Genomic DNA, 23161 nt, shown 5'->3' on the forward strand with positions numbered 1-23161 from the left:
ATATATCACTAGCCACTTCCTTAGGGAAAGTTCATCAGCCTGAAGGGATGCAGGAAAAACCCTTCTGTCCAAGAACTCCCACTGATACAAGACAAGGTTTGACTGCCATGTGGAAGAGAGGCGACACAAAGCTAGCTTTCACTCTGCTCTCTGCCCTGAGTATGAAGAAGTGTGAAGAAGTGTTGTCTATCACTCGGGAGGTGCAGAAATGCTGAGAAAGACATACCCTTGAGGCTCAGATGCACAGGGCCTGCCTAAGCCTTTGACTAAACAGAAGAATGAAGAAACGCCCCCTTATGTACAGCACAGGGAATATAGGCATTATTTTATAACAACTTTATATGGACTCTAATCTGTAAAAATATCAAATCTCTATGTTGTACACCTGAAACTAATGAACTATTGTAAACCAACTATACTTCAATTAAAAAAAAAAAAAAAGAAACACCTCCTGCCCCGCTTCTGAGCCATTTACTGAGTAACCAACAAGAGCAGTCTACCACTGGAGAAGGATAAAAGAGAAGATACCATCTCCTCTTTATGTTACAAGTGTGCAAAGCCGGCCAAAAGATGACAGTGAAAGAACACTGAAAAATCCCCATAATAGACTTCAAACTAATCCCAAGGTAAGGGCAGCCCCGGAATGTGAAGCCTGTTGTACACTGAAGGTAACTGTACTAAAAGCAAAACCCTAAACCGTTCAGCCACTGACTAGATTGACTTATTCCCTACACTAACAGTCTGATAGAAGATATGGTATGACTATTTCCAAGCAGAAATATAATATTCATAAGTCTTTAGTCTTTTTTTTTTTGTACACAATGTTCAAAATTCAATTAAAAAGTACAGAATTTGTAAAAAAATCAAGATAACAAAACTAGATTCATGATTAAAAGTTAAAATAGTCTCAGACGCAGAGATGTACAAAATGCTGAAACTATAAGAATATTAGCTTTAAAATAACTATACTTAATATGTTAAATGTTTTAGTGAAAAAGGTAAACAGCAAGCATGAGCAAATGGTGAATTTTAGCATATAGATGGAATCCATAAAAAGAAGCCAAATAAAAACACAGTATCAGAAATGAAAAATCCCTTAATGAGTTAATCAACAAGATGAACACAGCAGAGGAAATAATCACTGAACTCAAAGATGTAAATATGCATAGTACCCAAAATGAAATAAAACACACAATGCAAACAAATAGAACAGAGCATTCAAGGGTTGTAGGAATATATCAAACAGTCTAACATATGTTTCATTGGAGTTTAGGAAGGGGAAAATGAATGGATCAAAAGAATTATTTCAGTAGAAAGTAGCCAAGAATTTCCAAAATAAATGAAAGCCCACAAATTTATTTAAACCTAGAGAACCACAAATAAATATTCACCTAAGTAGGCACATGATGATCAAGCTGCTGGAAAACAAAATTTAAGAGAAAATCTTGAAGACAGCAGAGAATAAAGAAACTTACCTACAGAGGAGCAAAGAGAGGACCACAGCAAATTTCTTGTCAGAAACTATGTAAGCAGAAGAGAATATCAATGTCAAGGGAGAAAAAGTCATCTTGGAATTCTGAACACAGAAAAATTGTCTTTCAAAAACTTCAGGCAAAATACTTTTTCAGAAAAAAAGCTGGGAGAGTCTATTACCAATGCACTTGTACTACAAGAAATGTTGAAGAAGTTATTCTGGCAGAAGAAATATGATACCAGATGAAAATGTGCTTCTACAGAAAAGAATGAAGAGCACCAGAAATCATAAAAATTGGAGTATATATTTAAAATCTCATTTAAAATGTTTAATTGCTAATAAATTGACTAAACAAAACAGTAAGAATATATTATGAGGTTTATGACATATATAGAAATAAAATGTATAAGGATAATAGTACAAAGAACTTGAAGGAGAAAATGAAAGTCTAATGTAAGTTTTCTTTAACTACATGAGAGATGGTATAACATTCTCTGAAAGTAGACTGTAATAAGTTAAATTTGCAATATTTAAATCTCAGAGCAACTTCTAAAAATAAAATAATTAGCTAAAGCCAATAATGGAGAAAAGATATATAAGCATAAGAAATACCCAATCTGAAAGAAGGCAGGAAAAATACAATATAATGCTGATTGACGTTATTTCTCTCCAAATTTATATATAATGGACTGTATATGAAAGAGAAAACAGATTAATGTTTGCCTTAGCATTATTATCAGCAGCAATTCTAACCTTATAGTGTCAGGAAAACTTGGGGTTAAGTCCAAGTTCTGCCTCTTCTGAGCTGTGTAATAACTTGTCAAATACTTAGCTTCTCATACTTACTCTTGTTCTTCTTATATGAGAGGCCTTTGTAATCTCCATCTTGAAATTGTGTAATTTTTTATTATTATACTATAGATATTGAGTATCAGAAGCTGAAAATCCTCATTATTTGTTTCCTGTAATTACACACTAACTTGCCTTCAACATGCTGCCTTTACCACACTCCAAATCAGCACATTTAAGTAACAGCATTTTGAAATAAATTTGGTTAACATAGCCATATTATAGTGTGTTTTATCTAAAGTCTTGCTATTGCCTAGCCAATATCAGTGTACATACGTAGTGGGAAATTATTTGTAACCGGGCAAATATCATGTTGCCTCATTATTTAACCATTACAGACGTCAAAGGAAATATTTGTTGGAGCTCAGACAGGACCTTCAGTAACAAAAAAACTTGATGTGGCAAAAAAAGAGTCAGGGTTTTGATCTCAGAAAGCAAATGTAGATCTTTTTTTTTTCTTTTTTAATTTTCCCCAAAGACTGAATTAAAACTATTAATATGTTATACAGATTTTAATAAACTAGATGCTTATTTACTGCTTTGTAATGGAGAGGAAAGCTGTAACTTCCAAGTGACTGGAGTGCAACATTTTTTTTTTCAGACGGCACTTTCTCCATTCTCCAAATTTTCAACAGAATATGATAACAGAAGCAAAGAACGGGCTTTGATTTTTACACGTGCCCGTTATTAGAGCAAATATATTTAATATATCATGAATAATGCTTAATTTGACTATTGCAAAAAAAAAAAAAAAAAAGAAAAAGTAAAAGAAACATCCCTGCCCTCTGTGAGAGGCCCCCAAAGATATCTAGGTCCTAAACCCTGGATTCTGTGAATGTTATAAAACTATAAAAACATGGCCAAAGGACTTTGCAGATGTGATAAAATTAAGATCTTGAAATGGGTAAATTATCCCCTATTACATGAGTAGGCCCTGGATGTAATCAGAAGTACCTTTAAAAGAGAAAGGTGGGCTTCCCTGGTGGCGCAGTGGTTGAGAATCTGCCTGCCAATGCAGGGGACACGAGTTTGAGCCCTGGTCTGGGGGTATCCCACGTGCCGCGGAGCAACTAGGCCCGTGAGCCACAATTACTGAGCCTGCGCGTCTGGAGCCTGTGCTCTGCAGCAAGAGAGGCCGCGATAGTGAGAGGCCCGCGCACCGCGATGAAGAGTGGCCCCCGCTTGCCACAACTAGAGAAAGCCCTCGCGCAGAAACGAAGACCCAACACAGCCAAAAATAAATAAATAAATAACCCATTAACTTTAAAAAAAAAAAAAAAAAAAGAGAAAGGCTTCGGGGAACTTGACACAGCAGAAGACAATGCAACAACCACAGCAGACAGAGATTTGGAGAGCCTACACTGCTGACTTGAAGATGAAGGAAAAGACAAGAGGTAAGGAAGACAGCTCTATAAACTGGAAAAGACAAGGAAACCCATTCTCTCCTTAGACATTTCAGAGACAGCATGGCCCAGCTGACACCTTGATTTCAGCCCAGTGAAACTGATTTCAGAATAGTGACCTCCAGAATTGTGAGATAGTAAATATGTGTTTAAGATAATAAGTGTGTATATAAGATAATAAATGAGTGTTAACACAAAGCTTGTGGTAATTTGTTATAGCAGCCATAGGAAAATAATGTACTCCCTGCCCCCTCCAAAATAAATTACAAGTAGAATTCTCATGCCTGTAAGAGTGAGTGTGCCTCCCCTTGATAGGCTAGAAATATAGTCATACAAATTTTAATTTGGGATTTTTTCTTCTAAAGTTCATGTTTGTTGTACCTGTTAACCAGATTTGCCTTAAATTTTTTCAATAAAATAATTGTTTTTGAAGAATGCATTCTCCATATACTTGGAAGTTTATAACTCTAATTTAAGAGAAATCTCTTAAAGATATTAGTTTGTCAGATGACTGAGTCTATCCAATTTGTGTAGTAACTTGCTAGTCTTATTTTCAGGAAATCACCTCTTTTCAATGTGGTCCAAAATTAGGGAGAGCTGACAATTTTATTGTACTCCCCAAGCAGTAAAATTGTTGCATTTGTAGTTTTACATTTTCCAAGTATTTCATAGTAATAAACTCAACTGATATTTTCGTCAACGTAAGATATGCATGACAACCAATATTATTATAACTAAAAAGACAACTCAGTACAGAGGAAGACTAAGCCATTTAGTCACTTGGCTCATTAATGTGTTATATCTGTGTCAAGACCTTGAATCTCTGTCTCTAGTAAGTAGTACTAGTTACTAGTTACTTTCCTATGCACCACCTAATGCATCAAAACCTGAATTTCATGCCTAAGCATGACATAGAGATTCAGAGTGGCATGATCAGTTTATACTACTAACTAGATGTGATGCCACATATAGGTACTAGTACATGACTCAGGAACTAAAGGATCAATTTATTTTATGTTAACAGGAGTTACTGTTTTCTAATGCCAGATACAAAGCATGTATGACATAAACAGTGTTCCAACATAAATATATTTCCTATTTTAAAAAATTATAAAAGTGAAACATTAAAAGGGATTAATAAATTGTTTTCAGAAATTTGAAATTAGGCATATCTCATTCAAAATAATATGCTATTCCTATTATATTAGAGCAAGAAAACATACCCAATAGTATTAATTAAATCAAAGTGTTTCATACTTTCAAAAAATCTCCACTTAGGTGTAAAAAGAGCATTAAAAATGTAAATTGAAGTTAAGTATGCAATAAAATTAAAAATAAGTTTTGAGATTAACTGTCAAGAAATAATAGTCAATAAAGTGATTGCATTATCTTATATGAAACTGTGGTTTGACATTTCAAATAACTTTTATGATGGTATCAACATTAACTTAAATGTAACTTTAAAGAGTGAGTCAGAAGTAATGAGAAAAAGCACTTAGTTATGAATATTAACTAACCATCTGGATGTTATGTTTGAAAAGAGACCTTTTATTTACTAACAACAACAGCATAATGATCACAAAATCTGGCTTGGCCTAATTGCTTATGACGCTGATAAAACTGCAATGATGTTCATATTACAATCATAAAATTACAGTGAATTAGAAATGAGAAATTATGGATGAAACAGTACTAAACATTTGGTGATGATAAAAAACTATGAAAACAATTGTCAGTGCATATTCATGCCAAGCCTGAATTGAAGATTTTAATAATAACAATACAAATAGAAAGAACTAATTTTATGAGTCAGACTGAAATTAGCACCAGTTCACCTGTATTATTATACTTAATCCTTACTATCCTCACATTGTAGACAAACTCTTTAATACATTTTCCCAAATATTTGACAGAGTTGTGACTGAATTTGAATATCTGACTCAAAATCCCATTTCTTTGCCTTATAACAAATGTCTCTATGTTAATCTCTAACTTTATTTTTACTCTTTACTCTGTTGTGTGTTTATATAATGATGAATTTATGTGTTCATTAAAATTATATATACATATCACTCTCTTTACTTCTAAAGTGGAAAATATGGAATAATTTTAATATTTAATTAAAATTAACTGTTTATCAAGTTTACCAAAACAAACAAACAAACAAACAAAAACCAAGCCATTGTTCCTTCTCAGGATTCTTAATCTACCTTGTCAAAGTATGAATATGTAAAGTGGGTAGAGATTTGTGAGAATGCTGGAAACAGACACAATAAATTGCAAATAATATAATTTGTATTCTTTATGAATAAAATGCTATTCATTCACAATAGAAAAATATTAAATGGAGGGTTAAAAAGTATTTTTATATCAGATAATGTGGTAGTTATCTGTTGTATTTTCTCCCCTCATTTATTCTACCTTCTCCTGCTAACAATTCCTCTGACAAACATAGTCTAACCCCTCTAGGGTAGGCACCTGATTAGCACGGAACAATATGCCGTGTTCCCCTGCCTCAGTGATTTGCTGGAAATGCATATATGATCCAATTAAAGGTGGAGGCAAACGTTGTCATGATGCTTTTGGGGGAATGTTGGAAGAGTCACACTTTGTCTGCTTGTGTTAGATTTGACATGTAAGATTGTATTGCCCCTATTTTTCCCCAACATGGTGCCTAAAAATGAAATTAACTTGGAGAACATCACAGCAATACGGAACTGCAAAACAGAAGAACTCACAGAATAAATAAAATTTCTAAAAAACAATTTCAGAATCAGGTAATGCAAACTGAAAGAAATCCAGTCAATTGCGAAGTTTATTAAAGTACATGTAGAAAAGATGATGCAGAGCAAATGAACCTCTTTATATGCAGGCAGGAACATTCATAGTAATTCAGGGAAATGAATGGTGTATCAAAACTACAAATATATTATAGACATTAGAAACCTGTGTGTGATGAGAACCACGGAGATTATATATCTATATTTACAGTTACCAAGATAATGACAAAGGTAGAATTATAAACACCTTAAAATTGATTAATAAATCAGCAGCAGTAAAAGAACAAAAGACTTTATTGAACAATATCACAATAAATGTTCCATGGTGGGCTTTCTTACCTCATCTTTATCTGAGTCTTTTATATGAAAGAAAATCTAGATAAACTTCAACCTGAAATTTCCTTTGGTACCATATCCAGTGGGCTGTGTGATAGAAAAATTTATTGTGGCAGTTTATTTCTCCACCAACAAAGATCTCAAATTTCAAAGAGAAAGAGAGTCATAATTACACTAGTCAGGGTTCACTTCCATGAATAGAGAGCATTGACATTTTAAGCAGAAATGTGTTTGAAATAGGGAATTAGGAACTTGAGGATGGGCTTGACAGAAGTAGCTCCCAGTATAGCACAGGGTGGGTTTCTAGAGATATCCAATGAGACTTCTAGAATTCTACCATGGAAATGCTACCTCCACTACAAAGAGAAAGGCACAGACTTTAGACATGCCCGACCTAGATTTCAAATAGATCAGCAATTGGGGAGGAGATGAAAGACCTGCACACTGGAAAACCATAATATTGATGGAAAAATCTGAAGAAGAGAGAAATAAATGGAAAGATATTCTGTGCTCATGGATTGGAAGAATTAATAAATATTGTTAAAACGTCCATACATCCAAAGCAATCTATAGATTCAAGGGAATCCTATCAAAATTCCAGTGGCATTTTTTACAGAAATAGAGCAAACAATTGTTAAATTAGTATGCAAGCACATTGATTGTTAGAGTGAGACCTATCACAATAGAAAATGCCAGGTGGAACCCTTTAAATATGCCTCTCATCACTCCCAGAAAAGAAATATGTAATAAAGCATCTATTACATCTGGGGAAGGGAATGAGCATGATCCTAAAAAATCTTAAGGACTTCAAGACTTGTAGTCTCTATCATATCACATTCAGTTCACAAGTCTGGCCCCTTCAAATACTGAATTAATAATAGTAAATGATAATGAACAAAAGTAACTAAATAGGAATCTCAATTGCACTTGCCGTACCAAATTTTGTTATTTTTTACCAGCAGCATTTTTGATATTTGGTAGGTAGCAATTAATAAAATAAATGTGTGTTATTTTCAATACCCATCAGAAAGAAAGATAAAAAGTAAATTACATCACATGCAACACACAACAGTAGTAATTTACTCCCTTACCCTAGAACTATGTTAATTCTTTTGTACTCTATCACAAAATAGTCTGAAGAGACCTGGACCAACAGAACATTCTTTAAAACATTACAGAGGTTCACCATACTTATGATATCATGTTAATTGGACCTGATAAGCAAGATATGGCAAGTACTCTGGATGTCTTGTTAGGAATATGTGCCCTAGATAGGGACAGCTAAATCCTAAAAGTTTCAGAGGCCTGCCACATTATTGAAGTATCCAGAGTCCAGTGCCCTGTATAATGCTTGCACATCTCCAAAGTGAAGAAGAGATTATTGCTCCTTAAATCTCCTACCACTTAGAAAGAAGCACACTATTTGTTAGATATTTTGGGGTTTTGGAACTGCATATTTTGCTGTCAGCATTTATTGGGTAATGTGGAATGCTGCTAGTTTTGAGTGGATCTCAGAGCAAGAGAGAGCACTTCAACAGGTCAAGGTCATAGTACAAGCTCTTCTGCTGCATGGGCTATATGAGATTTGCATTATGCACTCTTAGGGTACTAGAGCAAGGCCATGCCTTTGGGAGAAGAAGATTACATATCATTTGAAATGCAGGAGCTGGCATGGTACTAGGTCTGGGTAGAGACTGAGCTTTTGCCCATTAGACATAAAGTGACCATATGGTCATAACTACCCATCATGTGGGGGATGCTATCAGACTGAACAAGTTGCAATGTCTGATGGGCCTGCATCAATGTGCTGCATCCACGGTTGAACCTGTACATGTCTAAGGGATGTAAGTAAGCTTCAGATACAAGTGACCCCCATGTCACCTGCTACTAGTACACGAAGGCCTTTTCTTTAACTCACATCTATGGAAGTCCCATGAGGAACTTCCAGAGGAGGAAAGTACCTGAGCTTTATTTATGAATGGGTTGGCTTAGTACAGAGATGGAAGCTAAAAGTGGACTTCTACTGTACTGCAGCCCCTCACAGGTGATTTGAAAGATGATTCTGCATGGAAATCTTCCCAATGGACAGAGTTTTTAGTATTCACTCTGTGTGAAGAGAAAAAATAGAGGTTATTTATGGGTAATGGACAGAAGCAAATGGCTCACCTGGTTGGTCAGGGTGCAGGAAGGAGAAAGATGGAAAGATTAGAGACAAGGAGACAAGATTAAGGAAGAAGAATGTGGCCAGGCCAATGAGAGGAAGAAGAAAATGTGAGAAACTTTGTATCATATATTAATGCTTACTAGAGAGCCAGAACCATACCAATTTAACTAAGTGGATAAACTAACTCACCCAGAAAATGTTGGCTGGATTCTATTCTTAGCCACTCCAGTACTCTTAGGATGGGTTCATATATGGATTGAATGGGGTGAGCAGAGAAGGAGGTTATGCATGGACCCAACACTAAGGTTCTCTTTTATTAAAACTGATACAGCTATTGTGCAATAAAGCAAAGCACGATAAAATGAGGTATGCCTGTATTTGTCTTTATCTGTCTGACGTTTCCCAACACCATCTATTTTTTTGCTCTGGTTAGGATTTCCAATTCCATGTTGAAATAAAGTGGTGAGAGGGGGCATCCATGTCTTGTTGTTGATCTCAGAGGAAGTGCTTTCAGCTTTTCACCATTGAGTGTAATGTTAGCTATAGCTTATCGTATATAGGTTTTACTATGTTATGTTGCTCATGGGATATTTGGGTTTTGGAAGCTTCATATACCCACTTATGGGATATAACATGGAATGTTGCTAGTTTTGAGTGGAACCCAGAGCAATTACTTATGCTCTGTCAAATATTAAACACTTCCTGTGAATTTATATTCTGGGCTTTGTCTGTATCAATCACCAGCTAGCTAGTTCTCAATTTAAATCAATTATTTTATTGTATTAGATTTAAACTTACTTAAACTAATCTCACTGTTGTAGCGATCCAAATAAATTTATGGTCAAGCAGAACTCACCTCTTTTCTTATGTGCATATCTTTGTATTTAAACTATAGTGTTTTAAATGTTTCAGTTTGATTTTCATAGACTTGAGGAAGACTTTTAAATATTACAGCTGCATTCTTCCAATGGCGAATGGTTTTAGTTTGAAATACTCAGTACATAGCAATGTGCACCCCATTACGAATCTAAACAAGCTTTTCTTTTCATGTAACTGTGGAATGTGGTCTCTTCACATGTAATCTGCACAAAATTTTCACATAAAATTTTAAAATAAAGCTTGTTCGTTTAAATTTTATTTCTCATATCATATCAACTAAATATCATATATTATGAATACTAATACTATTTTGTGAAAATAAATTAATAGCTTAATTCATATTGCCATGTGAGCTTCCAAGGCTAAGGAAATTAAAAAATGAAGCATAAAGAAATATAATACAATTTAAGTATAGAGAAACATAGACTATTTTTATTATTCCTTGATTTGAAATATAAAGATTTAAAGATACATTTATTTTTTAGAAAGGAAAGTATTACTAAGATCACAGTAGAAACTGCAAGGAATGTTGAAAAATATTTAAACGTTGATTTCCATTTTCAGTTTTACCAGGTAAAGAACTTGGAACTTGTCACTTTTGTTCCTATAGCAAGTAAAAAAAAAAAAAAAGGACTAACTAGAAATTTAATGACTTCTTGGATCCATCAAATAATTGAGGTTTCAGGGCAAACCACCACTCTGACATCTTGAGACAGACAAATTCAGAAACACAAAGTTCCCAAGATTTACTTAGTGGGAACAGTGGCCCCTGCAATACAGAAACTGGGAACAATGTATAAATGGCTTTTTGACAAATCATTGTAGGCTGAGTGTGTACTAGCATGAAAGTGAGGAACTTCTGGGGACTACAGACATTTATGGGGGCACTGGGTCTTACTGGCTTTCACTTCAGGAACCAACCAGTATCTTCTGGGAGGGACCTAAGATAGATCCCCTTACTGCCATGGCAGAGAGAGGGGGAAATATAGACATCCTGAAACTTTTCTCCCTAAAAAAAGTCTAGCAGACAGGGCAAAAAATTCACCATGGGAAATTCTGAAATGATATTGCATATGGGGGAAAGGAATTCTGGCCTTCTCAGCATGCTCCAGCCTTCCTATTTCATGTAAGAGGGAAAAAAAAGAAAATGTCATCAAGAGGGCAGGACTTCAGGAAATAGATTAGAAACACTATAGCTAAGGAAGGAGAAAACTGTACCTCTGGAAGAGGGATAGAAACACTTGTGAAGGCCACAGCGCTGATTAACAGGCCCACTAAAACACTGAGAATTATTCAAAATTTTGAATATTGAATATTCCCCTCCCCAAAGCCTATACCACCATATCAACAAGCTTCCAGTATAAAAACAGTGAATGACAGAAGAAAGAGCTGCAAGACACAGACTGTTTTTGAGAAGCAGTACAAAAAGGAATAACAAAGCCAAGAGAAGAGATTAAACAAAGATATTAGAGGAACTTTAAGCCTCTGGCACCTGTTGTTATAGCATACAATAAAAACAGAAAAACTCCCAGCCAGATTAACAAAATTACTCACATTAGTACCCTACTTCCCTCCTCATTACCCAATGCATCATGACTAGCTTTCAATAAAAAGGTACAAAGCATTGCAAGTGCAAGAAAAATAAAAAGTCTGAAGAGATGTAGCAAGAGTCAGGAAAAGACTTGGATATGACGTGATGCAGTAACTACCAAAAGGTAATTCAAAATAACTATGATCAATATATTAATGACTGTAATAGGAAAAGTGCTCAAAATGCAAAAACAGATGAGTCATGTAAGCAGAGAAATGGAATCAATAGAGAAATAAAAAGAAATGAAAGAGGATGGCATCAGTGGAATTGGTGGAGTAGTTAGTTCTTGGGGCCACCTTTCCACAGAAATAGTGAAAATGTAAGCAAAAATTTTAAAAATTAACATTTTCATAGCTCTGGAAAAGAGTTGAAAATTTACAGCAACAGAGTGAATACTTAATCAAGAAAAAGGCAACTTAAAAACAGTGGGAAACTCAGGCTTCAGCAAACAGACCAGGGGAGAAGCCTGGGGTTGGCTGTGAAGAGACAGCCTGAAGGGGCTGGAGTGTGGTCTGAGTCACAGCCGGGGGTATGTGCAGGACAGAGCCCAGGTCCACCACAGAAGTCCCATTGTTGGTGCAAGGGGCCCATGAAAGCCTCATTCTTGGCAAACTCAAAGTGGGCATGACCCCACCCTGGGAGTGTGCAAGCCATGGCCATTTGTCTACACATGGAGGTGGGGCTGAAATCTGAGCCAATCCCCAGGGGCCTCATGACTTCTGAATCAGAGCTGAAATCTGAGCCATCTCCCAGCAGCTGTGCTACTCGTGTAAGCTCAGTGCCTGCAGGATGCTTGAGCCCTTTCTGGTGCTCCCATGGCTAGGGCAGGTCCAAGGTTAGTAGCTGCTGGATTTGCCAACTCTCACATGCAGAGGTGGGGCTAAGGGATGAGCTGATGCCATAACTCCCACAGTGGATCTAAGTGCATGACTAGTGTGGTCCTGGTGCCTGACTTCAGCAGATCTGTGCTAACAAATCCGCACTGATGGCTGTGTGAGCGCAGGGCCTGAAGGACCCCTGGGCTGATTGCCTGCATTCCCACAGTTGAAGAGGGGCTGGGGGCAGTGCCAACAACAGGGTACATTGTAAGCCCACACAATGGGTGGCAGGCACCACCAAAGAACACAGCTCTCAGGGGACAGCTCCTGTGGAGAAATACCCAGTGTCTCCTCTCCAAGGGTAAGCACACCAGTCCTGCCTACTTCACATTGCAGCTCAGAAACGGCTCTGGGGACTTCTACTCCAACACCTGGGGAGCAGATCCTGCCCCAGACAAGGCTGTGACAACCACAGAGCAAAGAGAAGTCCCCACTTAATATCCATTGCAGGCTCTGATCACCAGAACTCCAGTCACACCCCCTATCAAGGGAATAATGGCCAGCACACACTGAGGAAAGATGCAGGAGTAATCCATACTAAAAATAACTCTTGTACCAAAAATATTAAACTCATGCAGGCTACACAGGGAGGCTCCCACATAAAAACAACCCTTCAAGATCACAGTAGATGACGGTTAACACTAAACTCATAGAGTCAGAGAACTATAAGTACAATGAAGAAGCAAAGGAACCATTCTCAACTAAAAGATCAAGAAAATTCCCCTGAAAGAATGAACAATAAAGCAGACCTCTCCAGTCTATCATATCCTGAGTTCAAAAAGGAGGTAATAAAAATACTGAAGGAATTAAGAAAGGATATTGATAGAAATGCAGATTACCATAAAAAGAGACTATAAACTATAAAGAAGAATCAAGTAAAATTAGAAAACTCATTTGCCAAGATGAAAGATGAGCTAAAGGCAATAAAGCAAACTGAATAATGCAGAAGAACGAATAAGTGATCTGGAAGATAAAATAATGGAAATCCCACAATCAGAATAACAGACAGAAAGACAAATTTTAAAAATGAAAGCAATATACAAGACCTATGGGATAATATAAAGTGTGCTAATCTACGCACAATAGGGATTCCAGAAGGAGAAGAAAGAGAAAAGGGGATAGAAAGTGTATTTGAAGAAATTATGGCTGAAAACTTCCCAAACCTAAAGAAGGAAACAAATATCCACCTATAGGAAGCACAGAGGCTCCCAAACAAGGTGAATTCAAACAGACTGAAACCAACACATATCATAATAAAAATGGCAAAATTAAAGATAAAGAGAGGATTCTAAAGGCAGCAAGCGAAAAAACAAAGAGTTAGTTACCAAGGAACACCCATAAGGCTATCAGCTGATTTTTCTACAGAAATGTTGCAGGCCAGAAGGGAGTGGCAAGATATATTCAAAGTCCTGAAAGAGAAAACCCAGCAACCTAGGATACTCTACCCAGAAAGATTATCACTTAGGATAGAAGGAGAGAGAAAGAATTTCTCAAACAAGCAAAAACTAAAAGAATACAGCAACACTAAAACTATCCTAAAAGAAATATTGAAAGCCCTTCCCTAAATAGAAAAGAAGCAGGAATCTACAGGCAAGGGAATATCACAGTAGGAAAGTAAATCACTTAAGCCAGTACGCAGATTAAAAAAAAGAAAAAAAAAATCTAGTGAAAGCAATGATCACTACAATGAACAGCAAAAGGATAAACATGAAGATACAAGAGGACATCAAAATCATAAAATGTGGGGAAGGAGAGTAAGAAATGTAGATGTTCTTTTTTAGAATGTGTTTGATCCTACATGACTACCAGTCTAAAGCAAGTAGATATAGTAATGGGTTAACATACTTGAAAAACAGGGTAACAACGAATGAAAAACACAATAGATTCACAAAAACAAAAAGAATATGACTCAGCACAATACAAAAGAAAACCATCAAACCACAAAAGGAAAAAAAAAAGACAGGAACAAAGAAGGAATACAAAATCAGTTGGAAAACAAGGTTTAAAATGGCAATAAATACATACCTATCAATAATTGTCTTAAATGCCAGTGGAATAAATGCTCCAATCAAAAGACATAGAGTGGCAGACTGGATTAAAAAATTAAAGAAAGAGCCTACAATATGCTGCTTATAAGAGACCCACTCTAGGGCAAAGGACGCACATAGATTGAAAGTGAAGGGATGGGACTTCCCTGGAGGTCCAGTGATTAAGAACCACACTTTCACTGCAGGGGATGTGGGATCGATCCCTGGTCGGGGAACTAAGATCCTGCATGCTGCATGGTGCAGCCAAGAAAAAAAAGGGAAGGAATGGAAAAAGATATTTCATGCAAATGAAAATGACAAGAAATGCGGGGGTAGCAATACTTATATAAGAGAAAATAATCTTTAAAACAAAGGCCCCAAAACAAGAAAAGATGAAGAAGGACACTATATAATGATAAAAGGATCAAGACAAGAAGGCATTACACTCATTAACATATATGCACCCAGTATAGGAGCACCTAAATACTAATAGACATAAAGAGAGAAATTGACAATGATACAAAAATGATAGAAGAACTTAACACCCCACTCACATCAATGGATAGATCTTCCAATCAGAAAATCAATAAGGCAACAGAAATACTAAATGATACAATAGAACAGTTAGAATTAATTGATATTCTCAAGACATCACATCAAAAAAAACCAAAACAGGATACACATTCTTTTTAAGTGCACATGGAACATTCTCTAGTGCAGACCACATACTAGGGCACAAAACAAGTCTCAACAAATTTAAAAGGACAGAAATTCATTTCTGACCACAATGGCATGAAACTACCAATCAAGCACAGAAAGAAAAATGAGAAAAAAATGATTACATGGAGACTAAACAGCACACTTCCGAAAAACCAATGGGTCAAGATGAAATCAAAGAGGAAATTAAAAAATACCTTGAGACAAATGAAAATGAAAATACAGCCATGCAAAATCTATGGGATGCAGCAAAAGCAGTCCTCATAGGGCTGCAATACAGGACTTCCTCAAAAAACAAGAAAAATCTCAAATAAATAACCTAATCTACCCCCTAAAAGAATTAGAGAAAAGAATAAATAAAACCTAAATTCAGCACAAGGAAGGAAGTAATAAAGATCAGAGAGGAAATAAATAAAATAGAGATTAAAAACCAATAGAAAAATCAATAAAACCAAGAGCTGGTTTTTTGAAATGGTAAACAAGATCAACAAACCTCTGACCATGCTCACCAAGAAGAAAAGAAAGAGAACCCAAATAAACAAAATAAGAAATGAAAGAGGAGAAATAACCAATACCTCAGAAATACAAAAACCATAACAGAATACTATGAACAAACTGTGTGCCAACAGATTGGACAACCTAGAAGCAGGCAAGTTTCTGGAAACATACAACCCACAAACACTGAATCAGGAAGAAATAGATAACTTGAACAAACCAATCACTAGAAGTGAAATAGAATCTGTAATTTTAAAAACTCTCTGCAAACAAAAGTTCAGGACCAGATGGCTTCACTGGGGAATTCTACCAAACATACAAAGAACGTGTACTGATCCTTCTAAAACTCTTCCAAAAGATTCAAGAGGAGGAAACACACCCAAAGTCATTCTATGAAGCCACCATCATCCTGATATCAAAACCATAAGAAAGACACTACCAAAAAAGAAAATTACAGGCCAATATTTTTGATGAATTTAGATGTAAATATCCCCCCAAAATATTAGCAAACTGAATTCAATAAGACATGAAAACCATCATACACGCTGATCAAGTTGGATTCATCCCAGTGTCACAAGGATGGTTCAATATATGCAAACCAATCAATGTGATACAAAACATCAGTAAAAGAGAAGAAAAAAATCACATCATCTCAAGAGATGCAAAAAAATCATTTGATAAAATTCAACATCCATTCATGTTAAAAAGTCTCACCAAAGTGAGAATAGATAAAACATATCTCAACTTAATAAAAGCTATTTGTGACAAAACCACAACCAACATAATACTCAATGGGGAAAAGTTGAAAGCCTTCCCACTAAAATCTAGAACAAGACAAGAATGCCCACTCTCAAGACTTCTAGTCAACATAGTATTGGAAGTCCTAGCCACAGCAATCAGACAAGGAAAAGAAATAAAACGTATCCAAATTGGAAAGGAAGAGGTAAAATTGTAATCATATGCAGATAATATGATACTGTATATAGAAAACCCTACAGACTCCACCTAAAAACTACTAATAAACAAATTCAGCAAGGTAGCAGTATACAAGTTTAGCATACAGAATCTTCATTTCTTTACACTAACAATGAAATATCAGAAAGGGAAAGTAAAAAAAAAAAAAAAATCCCTTTTAAAATGACATCAAAAAAATAAAATACTTAGGAATAAACATGACCAAGGAGGTAAAAGACTTATATGCTGAGAACTATAAAACATTGATAAAGGAAATTGAAGATGATTCAAAGAAATGGAAATATATCCCATGTTCTTTGTTTAGGAGAATTAATATTGTTAAAATGGCCATAGTACCTCAAAGCAATCTACAGATTTATTGCAATTCCTATCAAATTATTGATGACATTTTTCACAGAACTAGGACAAATAATCCTAAGATTTATATGGAACCATAAAAGACCCAGAATTGCCAAAGAAATCCTGAGGAAAAAGAACAAAGCTGTAGGCATAACCCTCCCAGACTTCAGACAATGCTAGAAAGCTAATCAGAACAGCATGGTATTGGCACAGAAACAGATGGATCAGTGGAGCAAAATAGAGAGTCCAGAAATAAACGCACACACCTGCAGTCAATCTTCTATAAAGGAGGCAAAAATATACAATGGAGGAAAGACAGTCTCTTCAGCAAGTGGTGTTGAGAAAGCTGGACAGCCATTTGTAAATCAAGTTAGAACACTCCCTCACACCATACACAAAAAAAATGAACTCAAAATAGCTTAAAGACTTAAATATAAGACATGACTCCATAAAACTTCTAGAAGAGAACATAGGCAAAACATTCTCTGACATATATTGTAGCAATGTTTTCTTAGGTTAGTCTCCCAAGGCAAAATAAATAAAAGCCAAAATAAACAAATGGGACCTAATCAAACTCATAAGCTTTTGCATAGCAAAGGAAACCATCAACAAAACAAAAGACAATCTATAGAATGGGAGAAAGTATTGCAGATGATGCTGCAGACAAGGGCTTAATTTCCAAAATATACAAACATCTCATGCAGTTCAGTATCAAAAAAAAAAAAAAAAAGAAAAAATTGCAGAAGACCTAAACAGACATTTCTCCAAAGAAGACATGCAGATAGCCAATAGGCACATGAAAAGATGCTCAATATTGCTAATTATTAGAGAAATGCAAATCAAAACTACAATAAGGTATCACCTCATACCAGTCGGAATGACTGTCTACAAATAATAAATGCTGGAGAGGGTGTGGTGAAAAGGGAACCCTCCTACACTGTGGGAATGTAAATTGGTACAACCCCTATGGAGAACAGTATGGAGGTATATATACACACTTCTGTCTTGTGCGTGAGGTTATCTTATTTTAGCTAAGGATATATAGGCATGTGTACACCCAGCTGTCATCCATTTTTTTATCTCTAGTCAATGCAGTAAAATAGTGCATTAGAGAACATTGCTGCAGTGTTCCTAATACAGCTGTTTTCTGAATGTTTTCCCATTTAATAGACTACAACCAGGGCATCCTGAAAACACAGAATACCTACTGGGGAGTAAAAGAAATGATCAGATAAGTAATTTATCTTGAACAAGTTACTTAAGTTTCTGATCCTACTTCCCCAACTGTAAAGTAGTAATAACACCTACTGTTGCTGTGGGGATCAAACAACAGAGTAATTGGTATGGATTTGCTGTATAATAGCTATTAATCCCCCCTCCCAGTAATAAGGCCTTACTGATTTGTATATATGTAAATATTCAATAAAAGCATGAAGGTTTTCTTCAACTACAAAATGGAGATTTAATTACACATACCACAAAGGGCTAATATGAAGATTTAAAGAAATAATTTAGGTGAGTCACTCAGAATAGTGCTGGTACAGTATAAACATACAATGAAAGGTAGTTTTATTTCATGACACCAATTTTACAAAAAGTTTTGTTTCCAAAAATATAACTTCATATGTATATGGTTATTTAAGTAAAAAATATAATACAAAATGCAACATATAAACAAAAGTTATATATTACATATACTATGAGGATGTTAAGAAATGAAGAGCCGTAAATCACTTTATGAAACAGAACATTACAAAACCTTTTAAGTCACCTGTGTCCATTCCATTTACTGCAATCCTAATCCTTCTCCACCAGTAACCAGTGTCCTAAATTTTGTGTTAATTATTCTTTTACTTTTCTTTAAAGATTTACCACAGTTAGACATCCAAAAACAATATATTGCTTAGTTTAACATGTTTGTTAACCTTTATATAAAGGGTATCATATTATTAGGCATTCTTTTGTGACTTGGTTTTACCAGCCATCATTTATTCTGAGCCATAAACGTGGGAGCATATATGAAGGTATTCCTTTTCTGTGCTTTGAGTTACATCATGATAAGAATATAAAACTATGTATCCACTCTATTTTGGTTGATACTAGAGTTGTCTCCAGTTTTGTATTATTTCTAACAATTCTACTATGAATTTTCCAGTTCACATCTCTTGGTGCCTACATGCAGTAGTATTTATAGGTCAGGGCTGGAAAATTTTCTATAAAGGGACAGAAAATAAATAGTTTAGGTTTTGTGGGCCATGTGCTCTCTGCTGCAACTACTCACCTCTGCCATGGTAGGACAAAACAACCCTAAACAACATGTAAATGCATGGGCATGGCTGTGACATAATAAAATGTTATTTATGCAAAGTGGCAGATGGATTTGGCTGAAAGGACTCCTGCTCTAGTGTGTGAGAGGTGGGTTGAAATTGTTGATTTAGGGTGTATGCGTATCTGCATTTTACTGATGAAGGACAACTTCTTTTACAAATTATTTCTACCAATTTACACCCTCACCAACAGCATGAGAGAGATCTCATATTTTTGCATTGTCACCAATACTTTTATTGTTTAATAAATAAAAACTTTAATTTTATTTTTCATTTAAAATTAATTAAAATAATTTTTCTAATCAAGTGGGTTTGAAATGGTCACACTGTGGTTTTATTTGTATACTTGTGATTATTAATTAGGTCAGCCATATTTCCATATGTTGATTTGCTTTTATAATCTCTCTTCTATAAAAAGCCTATCCATGTTATTTGACTATTTTTCAGCAGGAGTGTTTTTTCTTATCCTTGCGTAGGATTAAATATTAAAGATACTACTTCATTATTGATCAACTCTGCTGCAAATTTCTTCTTCATGTTTGTGGCTTGTGTTTCCACTCTTTATGGATTCCCTTAATAAACACAATTCTTTAATTTTAATGTGGGTAAGTTTATCAATCCTCTCCATATGGTTGCGGGTTTGTGTGTGCACACCATGTTTAAGAGAACTTCTCTTCTCAAGTTAATTAGATATATCTTTTATATTTTCTTCTAAATTGATGGGCATTTTTGTGTAAGGCTTAAAGGAGTTTAATTATTCATTATGCATGACCAGTATCCAAGGAATACCTAACAAGTTCACCATTTGAGTTCCTTTGAGCTACAGTATCACATCAGATTTCTATATATGTGTGCATATCTTTATAAACTTTCTATTGCACTTAATTAGCCTTTACTCCACAGACTGGACCTTAATATTTTAATTACTACTCATTTATAATGCACTTTGAAATCCATTAAGATATTATTATTCAATCTTGCTTTCCTTTAAAATTATATTATCTATTCCTTGACCCTTATACTTTTATATTAACTATATAATCATCTCTTCAAATTTTATGAAATAACTGTGGGAGTCAAGTGGAATTGCGCTCAGTCTAGCACAATTTAAACTAGGACTAGTTTAAAGGTAACTCATATCTTTTGATGTTGTCTTCCCATACATCTATAAAAAATAAAATTTTGACAGGTTTTAAAGGAATCAGTTAGGTGTCTGGTGGGAAGACGGGACCAGCTTAGAACTCCTGCAATATTACAGATCAAAGTGTATGGTGGTGGAGGAGGGAACCTCCCCCAAGATGTCGATGTCCTAACCCTTGAAATCTGTGTATGTGTTACCTTACAGGGCAAAGGGACTCTGCAAATGAGGTTAGGGATCTTGACATGAGTAAAATATATGGGATTACCCAGGTGGGCTCAAGGTAATTATGTGTCCTTATAAGAGAAAGGCAGAAGTGTCATAATGAGAGAAGGAAATGTAACAATAAAAGCAAAGTCAGAAAGAAAAATACTTGAAGATGCTATAATGCTGACTTTGAAAATGGAAGAAGGGTCCATAATCCAAGGAATATAGGTAACCTCTAAAAGCTGAAAAGGACAAGGAAAAGGATTCTCCCTTAGAATTTCTAGAATGAATTCAGTCCTTCCAGCACTTCGATTTTAGGACTTTTGAACTGCAGGACTATCAGACAGTAAACTTGTGTTGTTTCAAGCCGACAGGTTTATGGTATTTATTACAATGGTAATAGAAAACTAACTCAAAGTGGATGGCAAGTTGGATTAGGAAATCAGCAGTGCAAGCGGTGAGAACCGGGTGAATTCATCATAGAACTTGAAGTGAGAATCAAATATGATTTGTTGGTTGATTCTGTAAATTATGAGAGTCAAAGAAAACTCTAGCACCTGAGCAACTGGAAAATTAAAAACTATTTTCTGATATATAATTGATCTGGAAAGAAAGAGTAGAGATGGGAAAATGAGTTTAAGTCACTTTAAAGTTGAAGTGCCTATTAGGCATCCAAATGGAAAATTTGACCTTACACATGGATTCAGGGAAGAGGGCTAGAATGAGGATACATATCTGGAAATTCCCAATATCCACAGTCTCTAAAGATGAATTAAATCATCCACTGAGTGGATAAAAAAATAGAATGGGCCATGGACTGGGTACAAGAGAGTTCAAAGATCAGGAATATAAAAAGGAATCACTGAAGTAGAGAAAAATCCTCCCTTTGAGCAGGAGAAAAAGAGTGTTAGGTCCTGAAAGTCAAGTGAAGAATAGGAAAGGAGTGATTAACTATATCCTATGGTGCCAAGTCAGGAAAGAGGAAAAGATAATAGCACCTAATGAAACTTAAAAGCTTTTGCACAGCAAAAGAAACCATAAACAAGATGAAAAGACAACCGTCAGAATGGGAGAAAACATTTGCAAATGAAGCAACTGACAGAGGATTAATCTCCAAAATTTACAAGCAGCTCATGCAGCTCAATATCAAAAAACAAGCAACCCAATGCAAAAATGGGCAGAAGACCTAAATAGACATTTCTGCAAAGAAGATATACAGATTGCCAACAAACATATGAAAGAATGCTCAACATCACTAGTCATTAGAGAAATGCAAATCAAAACTACAATGAGGTATCACCTCACACCAGTCAGAATGGCCATCATCAAAAAAATCTACAAACAATAAATGCTGGAGAGGGTGTGGAGAAAAGGGAACCCTTTTGCACTGTTGGTGGGAATGTAAAGTGATACAGCCATTATGGAGAACAGTATGGAGGTTGCTTAAAAAACTAAAAATAGAACTACCACACGATCCAGCAATCCCACTACTGGGCATATACCCTGAGAAAACCATAATTCAAGAAGAGTCATGTACCACAATGTTCATTGCAGCTTTATTTACAATAGCCAGGACATGGAAGCAATCTAAATGTCCATCAACAGATGAATGGATAAAGAAGATGTGCCACATGTATACAATGGAATATTACTCAGCCATAAAACAAAATGAAATAGAGTTATTTGTAGTGAGGTGGATGGACCTAGAGTCTGTCATACAGAGTGAAGTAAGTCAGAAAGAGAAAAACAAATACTGTATGCTAACACATATATATGGAATCTAAAAAAAAAAAAAAAAGATTCTGAAGAATCTGGGGCAGGACAGGAATAAAGACGCAGACGTAGAGAATGGACTTGAGGACACAGGGAGGGGGAAGTGTAAGCTGGGACGAAGTGAGAGAGTGGCATGGACGTATATACACTACCAAATGTAAAATAGATAGCTAGTGGGAAGCAGCCGCATAGCACAGGGAGATCAGCTCGGTGCTCTGTGACCACCTGGAAGGGTGGGATAGGGAGTGTGGGAGGGAGATGCAAGAGGGAGGAGATACGGGGATATATGTATATGTGTAGCTGATTCACTTTGTTATACAGCAGAAACTAACACACCATTGTAAAGCAATTATACTCCAATAAAGATGTTAAAAAAATAAAAAAGATAATGGCAACAACAGCTGTGTAAGTTGAGTGATGGGAATAAACACCTAAATAGACTGAAATAAGAGAACACTGGATAATATAAATTGATAGTGAGTATTGGCAACTTTTTGTGAAGCTTTCTGAAAGACAAAACAAAGAAACAGGGTAGCTGAACTGCAAGGCAGGTTTTCTTTTTTATCTTAAGTTGAGTTCTACTACATAATAATTTCATGTTAAAGAGAGTGATTTAGTAGAAAATTTTTGGAGATGATCTTGGACAGAAGACGGGACAGGGCTTCATCACAATGTGGAGAAGTCAGGCTTATATAGGAGAAAGGCAGTACATAAGTGCTCAGATTTGGCACTAAAAGCCTATGGATGTCCTCTAACTGATTTATTTCTTCTTCAGTTTTATTGAGCTATAATCAACATATAACATTATA

At 35.6% G+C, this 23161-nt stretch overlaps 1 long non-coding RNA gene across 1 annotated transcript in view; it reads left to right on the forward strand.

The window, feature by feature from the left end:
* Positions 1 to 442: 442 nt before the first annotated feature.
* Positions 443 to 23161, forward strand: part of LOC309660858 — a 57015-nt gene continuing 34296 nt past the window's right edge. Inside the window, exon 1 of the long non-coding RNA XR_014263686.1 lies at positions 443 to 3313. This is a non-coding gene — a long non-coding RNA (uncharacterized lncRNA). The remainder of the gene's footprint in view (positions 3314 to 23161) is intronic.

The sequence above is a fragment of the Balaenoptera physalus genome (genome assembly GCF_965194825.1).
Source record: "Balaenoptera physalus genome assembly, chromosome: 5".
Classification (NCBI taxonomy): Eukaryota; Metazoa; Chordata; class Mammalia; order Artiodactyla; family Balaenopteridae; genus Balaenoptera; species Balaenoptera physalus.